This window comes from Cetorhinus maximus, chromosome 4 (genome assembly GCF_964194155.1).
Source record: "Cetorhinus maximus chromosome 4, sCetMax3.hap1.1, whole genome shotgun sequence".
Taxonomy (NCBI): Eukaryota; Metazoa; Chordata; class Chondrichthyes; order Lamniformes; family Cetorhinidae; genus Cetorhinus; species Cetorhinus maximus.
The window spans coordinates 127,735,579-127,747,983 of record NC_135882.1 but is presented as its reverse complement, the minus strand read 5'-3'; positions in this window follow the sequence as shown (position 1 = coordinate 127,747,983).

Below are 12,405 nucleotides of genomic sequence, written 5' to 3'. Positions count from 1 at the left end.
AATCCTGGTTGCCAATGACTTTTCATGACCCCTTTTAGCCCTCCTGACTCCTAGCTTAAGTTTCTTCCTACTTTCTTTATATTCTCCACAGGCTTCATCTGTTCCCAGCCTTCTAGCCCTTACGAATGCTTCCCTTTTCTTTTTGACTAATCTCACAATATCCTTCGTTAACCAAGGTTCCTGAAACTTGCCATACTTATCCTTCATCCTAGCAGGAACATGCCGGTCCTGAACTCTTATCAACTGACGTTTGAAAACCCCCCACATGTCAGTTGTTGATTTGCCCTCAAACATCCGCCTCCAGTCTAGATTCCTCAGTTCCTGCATAATATTGTTATAATTAGCCTTCCCCCAATTAAGCAGCTTAACCCGAGGACTCCTGTTATCCTCATCCACCAGTACTTTGAAACTTACTGAATTAAGGCCACTTTTCCCGAAATGCTCTCCTACTGAAACTTCAACCACCTGACTGAGTTCATTCCCTAATACCAGGTCCAGTATCGCCCCTTCACTAGTTGGACTATCTACATATTGTCTCAGGAAGCCCTCCTGGATTCACTTTACAAATTCTGCACCATCCAAACCCCTAGCACTAAGTGATTCCCAGTCAATTTAGGGAAAGTTAAAATCACCCACCACAACAACCCTATTGCTTTTACATCTTTCCAAAATCTGCCCACATAACTGTTCCTCAATCTCCCGCCAGCAATTGGGAGGCCTATAGTAAACTCCCAACATTGTGACTGCACCCTTCCTATTCCGGAGCTTTACCCATATTGCCTCGCTGCATGAGCCCAATGAGGTATCCTCCCGTCGTACAGCTGTGATATTCCCCTTAACCAGCAGTGCAACTTCCCCACCTCTTCTACATCCCTCTCTATACTGCCTGAAACATCTAAATCCTGGGATGTTTATCTGCCAATCCTGTCCATCCTTCAACCAAGTCTCTGTAATAGCAATAACATCATAGTCCCAAGTACTAATCCAAGCTCTAAGCTCATCTGCCTTGCCTGTTATACTTCTTGCATTGAAACAAATGTATTTCAGACCCCCAGTCCCACTGTGTTCAGTAATTTCTCCCTGCCTGCTCTTCCTCTTAGTCCTACTGGCCATATTCACTAGTTCCCAGTCATTTATTTCACCTGCTGACTTATTGCTCTGGTTCCCACCCCCTGCCATACTAGTTTAAACCCTCCCGAGTGACACTAGTAAACCTCGCAGCCAGGATATTGGTGCCCCTCCAGTTTAGACGTAACCCATCCTTCTTGTACAGGTCCCACCTGCCCCGGAAGAGATCCCAATGATCCAGATATCAGAAACCCTCCCTCCTACACCATCTGTTCAGCCATGTGTTTAGCTGCACTATCTGCCTATTTCTAGCCTCACTGGCACGTGGCACAGGGAGTAATCCTGACATTACAACCCTAGAGGTCCTGTTTTTTAACGTTCTGCCTAACTCCCTGAACTCCCGCTGCAGGACCTCGTCACTCTTCCTGCCTATGTCGTTAGTACCAATGTGTACCACGGCCTCTGGCTGTTCTCCCTCCCCCTTCAGAATGTCCCGTACCCGATCAGAGACATCTTGGACCCTGGCACCAGGGAGGCAACATACCATCCTGGTGTCTCTTCCACGACCATAGAAGCGCCTATCTGAGCCCCTGACTATAGAGTCCCCTATGACAATTGCTCTTCTGTGCTCTTCCCCTGCTGAACAACAGAGCCAGCCGAGGTGCCACTGCTCTGGCTACTGCTGTTGTTTTCCCCTGATAGGCCATCCCCCCAACAGTATCCAAAACAGTATACCTGTTAGAGAGGGGGACAGCCACAGGGGATTTCTGCACTGACTGCCTGCCCCTTCTAGTGATCACCCATCTATCTGTCTGTACCTTGGCTGTGACCATGTCTGTAAAACTTATGTCACTTTCCGCCACCTGAATGTTCCTAAGTGCATCCAACTGCTGCTCCAACCAATCCATGCGGTCTGTGAGGAGCTGCAATTGGGTACACTTCCTGCAGATGTAGTTGTCCGGGACACTTGAAGCGTCACAGATTTCCCACATCCCACAGGTGAAGCACTTCACCCAAGCAACTGCCATTCCTAGAACTATTTAATAAATTAATTTAAATCTAATAACTGCTTATTGACTCCTTATTAACTATACGTTCCCTAGGGCTAGATTTCTACTATAAATGCTAAATTCTAAGAACAGTAATCCCCTGCTTCTGGTCTAGATACCCTCTACTTATTAATTAAGTGATTAATTTATTTGGTTTAATTAGTTTAACAATGTTTTAGATTCAAATTCAGTGTAAATTCCCTGCCAGCCAATCAGGTCACAGATTTACCATGACCCTACTTTTAATTAATTTTTTTTTAAGACCCAAGGTCCGCCCTCCGACTCTGCTCCCTGGAACTAGGCTGCGAATCCCTGAGGTAAGGTTTTTATACTCACCGCTCTGGAACTCCGCCCTCTGACTTTGCTCCCTGGAAGTTAAGAGTCAACCACATTGCCATGGTCTGGAGTCACATGTAGGCCAGACCAGGTAAGGATTTTTAAATTTTATTCATAACATGTCCCTGCTCATGTGACAGAGTCCCATGGGGGGACAAATTTTTCACATTGCTCAAGTTTTAAATTTTTGAGTTTATAAATCTTCAGCTTCATAAAGCAGCTCTGTGCCTCAGGGAGCTTTCATTGTGCGATCTTCCACGCTTGCCCTCCTCCCAGCCCAACTCCGGCAATGCTGAGCTCTGCAGCGTGTGATTCATGCTGGCTGGCCATTAATTGGCCAGCCAGCGTGAAATTGATGTCAGGGCCCGATCGCAGGCGACCGCTCCTGGGCCTGCCATGCCCACACGACAAGGTGAAAATCCTGGTCACTGATTCTCAACTTCGCCTGGCTAGGTGTAATATATCACTCCCTCTTTGAATTCAATCTAATCTGGTTTATTTAAAAATGCAATTGTTCTCTTTACACCTCACATTCTAAAACTTCCCCCATGTTTACCTACTTAACATTTCAAACCTAGCTTATGTTCTGTTACATCAAATCCTTCTGACCAGCCGCCTTTAATTCAATTAAATCACACAGGCACACATGCACACAGACCCCACTATTACTCTACAATAAATTCCAATAACATTATGAAAATTATTATATCTTCCTGACATCCAAATCAGATGACGAGCCTCTGGACTTGGTCATGTCACAGTTGCTGGAGCTACAAAGGCAAGCTCGGGAACATCAGGAAAGGATGTCTGCTGCTCTCCTCAGATTGCAAGGCATGATGGGGGAGTCCATCCACCTTCGCTCTGAGGTGATTGCGTCGGCATGCCAATGCAGCGAGGTCAACACTGGTAGGATGGCGGCCACCATGGAGACTTTGGTCCAGGACATCACTCCTGCACTGCTACGCGAGCTCAACTCCATCGCTGATGCCATAGTTGGCCTCCAACATTGTGTACGTGAGAGGGGTGCCGGGCAGCTCAATCTCACTCCAGCTACCCCTTCTCCTCAAGAAGTCAGCCTGGGGCCCTTAGGGAGAAGGATCAGCAGGTGCACACCCCAGGGCCATCCACCCAGGTGACTCTGGGAATGTTTGGCCCTTCCGCATCCCCTCTTCCTATGACCTCAGCAGCTCCATCTTTACAGGACGAAGAGGGTGCCACTGCCACAGCAGAACCCCAAAAGCAGGCCAGGGCCTTCCAGGTCTCAGCCCTCCAGAGGACACCTGCCAATGTCATCACAGACAGGGTACTGCAGCAGGCTGCCTCCACCTCTGTGGATGTCCGGGGAACAACAAGACGTAGTGGCAGGGTTAGGAAAGTTAAGAAGAACTAGTTGCACAGTCTGGGCACGGGTGTTAATCACTTGTACATAATGTTCACTATTATCAATAAACTCCCAAGAATTCCTCCCTGCCTATAGCTCCTTGTTCTGATGAGCAGTGTTCTTGTCACTCAGATGTGAAACCTTTCTGCACAAGATAAAGGCAGATTTCTCAGTCCAGGGCCTCTTCCTTGTGTTTTGCGGATGGTCTGGCCTCACGGTCCCTGGACACATTACTGATGCCTGCACCTCAATGATGCTTGTCATTGTTGCCAGAATGTCGTGGGCAGGCATCACCGAGTTCTCTCATTCTCTATGTGTGCTCCCAGCACCTATATCGTGGGGCTGACCCCCATCTCTTCAGCATTTGTGACCAGTGATGCTGTGCTCCTGAAGGACTCAGGTGCTGAAGGTGGACAAAGGATCAGATGCTTCTAAAGTTTCATGGCTGCATCTCTATGATATGTCCCTGAACACAGAGCGCAAGCAAGCTACTCTCGGCCAGACAGGAGTTAAACGTTCTCAGAGATCTGTGGGGTGTCCTCACTCTGAAGAAGGGTCATATGGACTCGAAACGTCAACTCTGTTTCTCTCTCCACAGATGCTGTCAGACCTGCTGAGTTTTTCTAGCATTTTCTGTGTTTGTTTCATATTTCCAGCATCAGCTGTATTTTGCTTTTATCTATGTAGTATCCTCACTGCATGTCTTCATCATCCTCCTGCAATCAAGCGACTATTAGGGCCTCCGCTGCATCTCAATAACAGGATTTTCTCAGAGGGTATGTGTGCTGCCGTAAGCCAGACTGGAGTCAAGCATTCACAGATGCAATGTGAGGATCTATGGTGCCTCCTCACTGCATGTCGTCATCATCCTCCACAAATCTGGCAGCTATGAGGGCCTCCCAAGTGCGCCTGCCTTGTTTAACCAGTGTGAGGGCCTCATCCCCGTCATCATCGCCTCAGAGAACCTCACCTTCATCCCTGTTGGCGTCCTCCTCACCTTCATCCCTGTCGGTGTCCTCCTCATTAGAGGAGACTCCAGCTCGTCCATCTCCTCCTCAGCCAGCTCCGCTCCCCATTGCAACGCCAGATTGTAAAGGGCACAGCAGAGGACAATGATGCATGACACCCTCTGTGGACTATATTGCAGGGCTCCACCAGACTGGTCCAGGCACTGGAACCTCATTTTCAGTATCCCAATGGTTTGCTCCACCAAGGTGCAAGTTGCAGGATGAGCCTCGTTATTCCTTCGCCCTGCTACAGTCTGAGGCCGCCGCATGAATGTCATCAGCCACAGCCTCTGCGGGTAGCCCTTGTCCCTGAGGAGCCATCCCTGAAGCTTCTGTGGATCCTGGAAGACGTCAGGGATCTGTGACCGACCGAGGATGTAGGAGTTGTGGATACTCCCTGGAAACCATGTGTAGACCTGCAGGACGCATTTGTGGTGGTCGCACACCAGCTGCACATTCAGCGAATGGGATTCCTTGTGGTTGATGTAGTTCACCGTGTGCTGCAACGGATATCTGAGCACCACGTGAGTGCAGTCGATCACACCCTGCACCTGTAGGAAACTCAAGATCTGGGTGAATCCAATCACTCTTGCATCCTGGCTCTCTTGGTCCCAGGCGAAATGCACAGAGTTGTGTGCCCTCGCGAAGATGGCATCTGTGACCTCATGGATGCATTTGTGGGTGGCGACTTTAAAGATCCCACAGAGGTCATCTGCAGAGCTCTGAAAGGAGCCACTGGTTTAGGAATTGAACGCTGCAGTCACATTCATGGCCACTGGCAGTGGGTGCCCTCCAGGTCCCCATGATGCCAAATCCTGCAGAAGCCGACAGATGTGACAACCAGTTCCCTAAACATGCACAGTCTTCGGTGACACCGGTTCTTGGTCATCTGCAGGAATAAAAGGTGGAATTCATAGGCCCTGGGTGTCGCTAGGCGCCAACCAGTGATGGCTCGCTTTGGCTCTTCAGAGGTGTGTGCGGGAGTCCCAGCGGCCTCTTCTCCCAGAGGGTGCTGCTGCTCCCTCTGCACAGTCAGGAGCTTCACTCGCTCTCTACTCCATCATCTTCACTCTCTGTAGGCCATCAGGCATACGGCTAGTTCACCAGGCTCCATGATCCTGATGTACTCCTGCAGGATGAAAGAGAGGGAGAAACATGGGTTAGCATGGGTGTACTAAGAACCTGTCCTGATTAAGTCTAAAGGGCCCTTAACGCTTCCCAGATAGTGCTGGCCACCATTTGGATAGACAGAGTTTAGTGCATTGCACGGCTGCCCAAAAGCACCCCCACCTCCACCTCATTCTACCCAGCCGCTTGGCGGCAGCTTTGCCCATTGGACTGCATGCTGTACTGTCAGCTCAGGCACAGACATTCTCCTAAACTGCGCTGCAAGGCTGCACTGTTAGCGTGAACCATGGGGGAGATTGGTAGACTGGTCCAAACTGGGATGATGACATTGCAAGAGGCTATGAGTACCTCTACCAGTGACTGCTCCATGGGCAGCTTTAGCAAGGAGATTGTACAATGTGTGCAGTTGTACAACTGTTCTGCCGTCCACTAAAATACCCATGACGTTGCAGTCTGTGTTGGTTGGGGGTGGGGGTGGGGGGAGGGGGCTGTGAAAAGTTCAGGAGCACTTGGTGGTACTTTGATGCCTCTGTGTTGCTTGAGTGGGCAGATAAGCTAGAGGCCCAACTCCAATCAGATCAATGGCTCTGCTTGAACTGTCTCACTTGCAGAGGAATGATCATTTTATATAGGTTTCCCTAATGCGTGTCCGCTTCCCTCACCCACCCTACCCCACAATCCGAATGCTTGTGCCCTATATTCAACCGCAAGGCAGCCCTTGCCACCCCCAAAAGCTGCGACAGCAGGGCTGCCATTGCATCCCCCCCCCCCGCAACAACCCGCCCCAACCACAAAGCAGCCTTTGCCCTCCCCACCCACACAACACGCCTCAAGCTTGAAGTCCAACAGGTGACCCTGGCGAGTGCTGCACATTGTTGCTGTGCACTCACCTCTAAGTTCCCCTCAAAGTGCAGCCTGCCAAGTGTATGCTTTTTATGTGCTTTTGTGAAACACGTTGGCGTGCTTTCCCACTGATGTGGACCGACAATCCAGCGGAGAGGAAAATTCTGGCGGACAGGCTTAATAATAATATGCAGATGTATGACAATAAGGTTCCCGGTGTCTGATGGCAGAAAACGTGGCCCGCCATCGATGGGCTGAGTGGACGATCTCAAACTGGTTTCACACCATCACGAAACCAATCGCACCATATTGCCCACTCACATCACCGAACACGCCCGACGCCAGCAGGCACAGAAAATCCCTACCTAGGTCATTAATATAGATCAAGAAAAGAAGTGGTCTTAAGTGGCCCTTGGGAACCCCACCATATACTGTCCTCCAGCCCAAAAAACAGCCGTTCACCACTACTCTCTTTCCTGTCACTCAGCCAACTTTGGATCCATGCTGCCACTGACCTTTTTACCCCATGTCAACTTTGCAGACAAGCCTATTGTATCTTTATCTTTATCAAGCATCTTTTGGAAGTCAATGTATGCCACATCAACTGTATTACTCGCATCAACACTCTCTGTCGCCTCATCAAAACATTCAATCAAATTAGTTAAACACAATTTTCCCTTAATGAAGCTGTGCTGGCTTTCTGTAATTAATTTACATTTGTCCAAATGACTGTTAATTTTATCCTGAGATTATCATTGGTAAAAGGTTGCCCGCTGTCAAGGTTAAACTGACTGGCCTGTGGTTATTTTACACCCCTTTTTGAACAAGGGTGCAACATTTGCAATTCACCAGTCCTCTTTCACTACGACTTTGGCAGCATCTTTATCTGGGTAAAGACTATAGACATTGTGAATAAGCATGAATCTTTTTCGTTTTACATATCAAACAATTCAACTGTATTGCAAGTTTTCCAAATATAGAGACAGATACAGTGCGAAGAGTATTTACGCATTTTACAAGGATTGGAGGTTGGAACAAAAATATCTGATAAGATCTATAATGATCTTAACTATTAAATATATTATAGGAAAATTATGTCATGTAGTCATGTCTTGCACATGGTTAGTTGATAATAAAGGAAGGATGATGGAATGGAGAAGGGTAATGGAGGAAGATGAGAGGATAATAGGACAGAGAGGAGGAGGAGCAGGGCAGAAGGGGCCAGCATACAATACAGTCAACACCTTTTATTTCATTTAATGACCCACCACTATTTTAACAAATAAAACATTTGAAACACACAAAGGAGTTAGACAATAAGGCAAGTTATTTTATAGGATGGTTATTATTTCAGACTAGGGACCAAATACTTTCCTCTAAAAATAAATTCCCATTAATGCATGAAAGAGAAAAATCTTTTGAGGTGTAGACAGGATCAGCAATGCTGAGGATATGGATATGGACAAAGCGACGGCCTGATCCAAAGCAAATTTTCCTGGAGTTAAGAGGTGTCGACTGACAGCAGAGGAGCAGTGAGAAAGCCACATAGGAACCATTAGTGTCAGGAATGGCTGAATGGGAGAGTAATGCTTTCAGCTGTCATGGTCCAAAACTCTGGAATTATCTCTTTAAAACTCTCCACCTCTTTCTCTTCCTTTAAGACACTCCAAACCTACCTCTTTGACCAAGCACTTTGGACCATCTGTCCTTTGTTTTTTCATGTGGCTTGGTGTCAAATTTTGTTTGATAATATTCCCATGAATCACCCTGGGACGTTTCACTATGTTAAAGGCATATTATATAAACACAAGTTGTTGCTGCTGCCATTTAGGGAAAGAAACCATCAGTCTTCTAGTTGAAATGCAGCCATCTTATAGTGCTCTTTGGGGGTTGCTTAGCTCAGTTTGCTAAATATACTGGAGTGTGATGTAAAATGACCCCAACGGTGTGGGGTTCAATTTCTGTACTGGCTATGGTGGTTCATGGAGGTCTGCCTCCACACTTTGCCCAACGGTTGTGAAGTGGTGCCCCTCAAGCTATGTATAATGAATTGTCTCTCTCTAATGGAGAAAAATGTCTTTGGTCCTTTGTGAATTATGACTAATTACCTTGCCTTATAGTGCTCCTCTATAAGTTTCAGGCATGATATTCTTTTCCTGGATACCGACAATCTTTAATGCCTCCAATACTCTTGCCTCCCTTTCCCTCTTCTTGTGGCCTGTGCAGGTCTTCTCTGCTTTACTCACCCCTGCTGCTGCTCCTGATTTAGCAGCCTTAATGGTAAGCCAAAAGCATTCCCGTGTCCAATAATTCAGAGCTAAGCAAATTTTTTGAAATTGTTCTTGGCCTCCACAAACTCTAGCTGTAACAGTATCAATGAGAAATGTTTGCCAAAACAACCAAAACTCTGGCCCAACCGTCCCCAAAATGACTAATCAGAGACTTATCTTGATGGAGGTGAAGATACTATTAAACACCATGTGTGAAAGCTAGTTACTGATTTGGCCTCCCCCCAAAATTCAAATTCTACCATCTGCTGTGGCAGGATTTGACCCTGGGTCTCTGGATTATCAATCCAGCGACAAAACAACTACACCATCACCTCCTTATTAACATCTGGGGGTTAGTGCCAAAATTGGGAGAGCTGTCTCACAGACTAGTCAAGCAACAGCCTGACATAGTCATCCTCACGGAATCACATCTTACAGATAATGTCCCATACACCAACTATCACCATCCCTGGGTATGCCCTGTCCCACCGGCAGGACAGACCCAGAAGAGGTGGCGGCACAGTGGTATACAGTCAGGAGGGAGTTGCTCTGGGAGTCCTTAATATTGACTCCGGACCCCATGTAGTCTCATAGCATCAGGTCAAACATGGGCAAGGAAACTTCCTGCTAATTTTTTTTTTGCAAAAATATACTTTATTCATAAAATATCTTCAACCACATTCCAAACCATTTCAAAAATACCATTACAGAGGTACAATCAGGTTCAACTTTTACAACATGTATCACCAGGTGCATCAGTACAAACAATATTACAATCATTTGCAGACATTCATTTTGAGCTGTACAGCCTGAGGGGATTTAAAAAGCTCCCAGTCCCTCGGTGCACTGTGGCAGAAAGGTCTTAGACAGCGACCCTTCCCCATTGCGCCTTTGCGGCAGCTGCCCCAAGCTTTAGTGCGTCCCTCAGCACGTAGTCCTGGACTTTGGAATGTGCCAGTCTGCAACACTCGATCGGGGACAACTCTTTGCGCTGGAAGACCAACAAGTTTCGGGCAGACCAAAGAGCGTCTTTCACCGAGTTGATGATCCTCCAGCTGCAGTTGATGTTTGTCTCGGTGTGTGTCCCTGGGAACAGCCCGTAGAGCACAGAGTCCTGTGTCCAGAACTGCTCTGGATGAACCTCGACAGAAACCAATGCACCTCTCTCCAGACCTTCTTTGCAAAGGCACAATCAACAAGAAGGTGAACAACGGTCTCTTCCCCACCACAGCCACCTCAAGGGCAATGTGCCGAGGGGGTGAGACTCCTGGCATGTAGGAAGGATCTGACTGGGAGGGCCTTTCTCACCACTAGCCAAGCTACGTCTTGGTGCTTGTTGGAAAGTTCTGGTGATGAGGCATTCTGCCAAATGACTTTGACAGTCTGCTCGGGGTACCATCCCACAGGATCCACCCTCTCCTTTTCCCTCAGGGCCTCTAAGACATTAAGTGCCGACCACTGCCTGATGGACTTGTGGTCAAAGGTGTTTCTCTGCATAAATTTTTCCACAAGGGACAGGTGGTACGGTACGGTCCAACTACTTGGAGCATTCCGCGGCAGCGTGGCCAAACCCATCCTTCGCAACACCAGGGACAGGTAGAACCTCAGCATGTAGTGACACTTGGTGTTTGCGTACTGAGGGTCTACGCATCGCTTGATGCAGCCACACACAAAGGTGGCCATCAGTATGAGGGCGATGTTGGGCACGTTTTTTTCCCCCTTTATCTAGAGGCTTGTACATCGCGTGCCTGCGGACACGATCCATTTTTGACCTCCAGATAAAGCAGAAGATGGCTCGAGTGATCGCCACCACGCAGGAGTGTGGAATGGGCCAGACCTGCGCCACGTACAGCAACAGCAAGAGTGCCTCACACCTGATGACCAGGTTCTTACCCGCAATGGAGAGGAAGCGTTGCTCCCACATGCCCAGTTTCCTTTTCACCATAGACACTCGCTCCTTCCAGTTTCTAACGCATGCCCTGGTCCCTCCGAACCATATCCCCAGCACCTTCAGGCCGTCAGCCCTGACAGTGAAGGGGACAAAGGATTGGTCAGCCCAGTTCCCAAAGAACATGGCCTCGCTCTTTCCACGGTTTACCTTGGTTCCCGAGGCCAGTTCGAACTGGTCGCAGATGTGGATCAGTCTGCGCACCGATAGCGGATCCGAGCTGAAGACGGCGACATCATCCATGTACAGGGAGGCTTTGACCTGAGTGCCTCCACTGCCTTGGATCGTCACTCCTCTTATGCCCGGATCCTTCCTGATGGACTCAGCAAAGGGTTCTTTGCAACACACGAAAAGAACAGGCGAGAGAGGATAGCCCTGCCTGACTCCAGATTTAATCGGAAAGCTATCTGTTTCCCACCCATTGATTGAGACTGGGCTACTGATGTTAGAGTAGAGCAGTTGGATCCAATTTCGAATTCCCTCCCCAAACCCCATTTTGGAGAGCACATCCACCATGTAGGTGTGCGATATTCTGTCAAAGGCCTTCTCCTGATCCAAGCTGATGAGACAGGTGTCCACACCCCTGTCCTGTACATAGGCAATCGTATCCCTGAGCAGCGCGAGGCTGTCAGAGATCTTCCTGCCTGGCACAGTGCAGGTCTGGTCAGGGTGGATCACCAATTCCAGAGCAGACTTGACCCGATTGTCGATGACCTTAGACAGAATCTTATAGTCCACATTCAACAGTGAAATGGGTCGCCAATTTCTAATTTCCTCCCTTCCCCCCTTGTGCTTGTAGATAAGGGTGATAATGCCTTTCCTCATGGATTCTGACATACTGCCGGCCAGGAGCATACTCTCGTACACTTCTAGCAGGTCTGGGCCGATCCAGTCCCACAGAGCCGAATACAACTCCGCCGGCAAGCCGTCGCTTCCGGGAGTTCTACTCTTCTCGAAGGACTCAAGGGCCTTAGTCAGTTTGTCAGGAGTTAGCGGTTTTTCCAGACTCTCCCGTGTACTGTCGTCTAAGACCTCCGTGATAGAGGACAGGAAGGACTGGGAGGCCGTGCTGTCTGTGGGCTTCACTTCATACAATCCGGCAGAAAAGGATTTGCCCAACCTCAAAATGTCGGACTGCGATGACTTTACTGAGCCGTCTTCTTCCTTCAGACTGATGATCACAGAGCTCTCTCTGTGTACCTTTTGGAAGAAGAAATGTGAGCACGTCTCATCGTGCTCCACGGAGCGGACTCTGGAACGGAAGATGATCTTGGAGGCCTCCGAGGCAAAGCGCGAGGCTTGCTGGCTCTTCACCTTTTAGAGTTCCTCCTTGACATCGACCCCCATCGACTGCAGCCGGAGCAGATTCTGCATG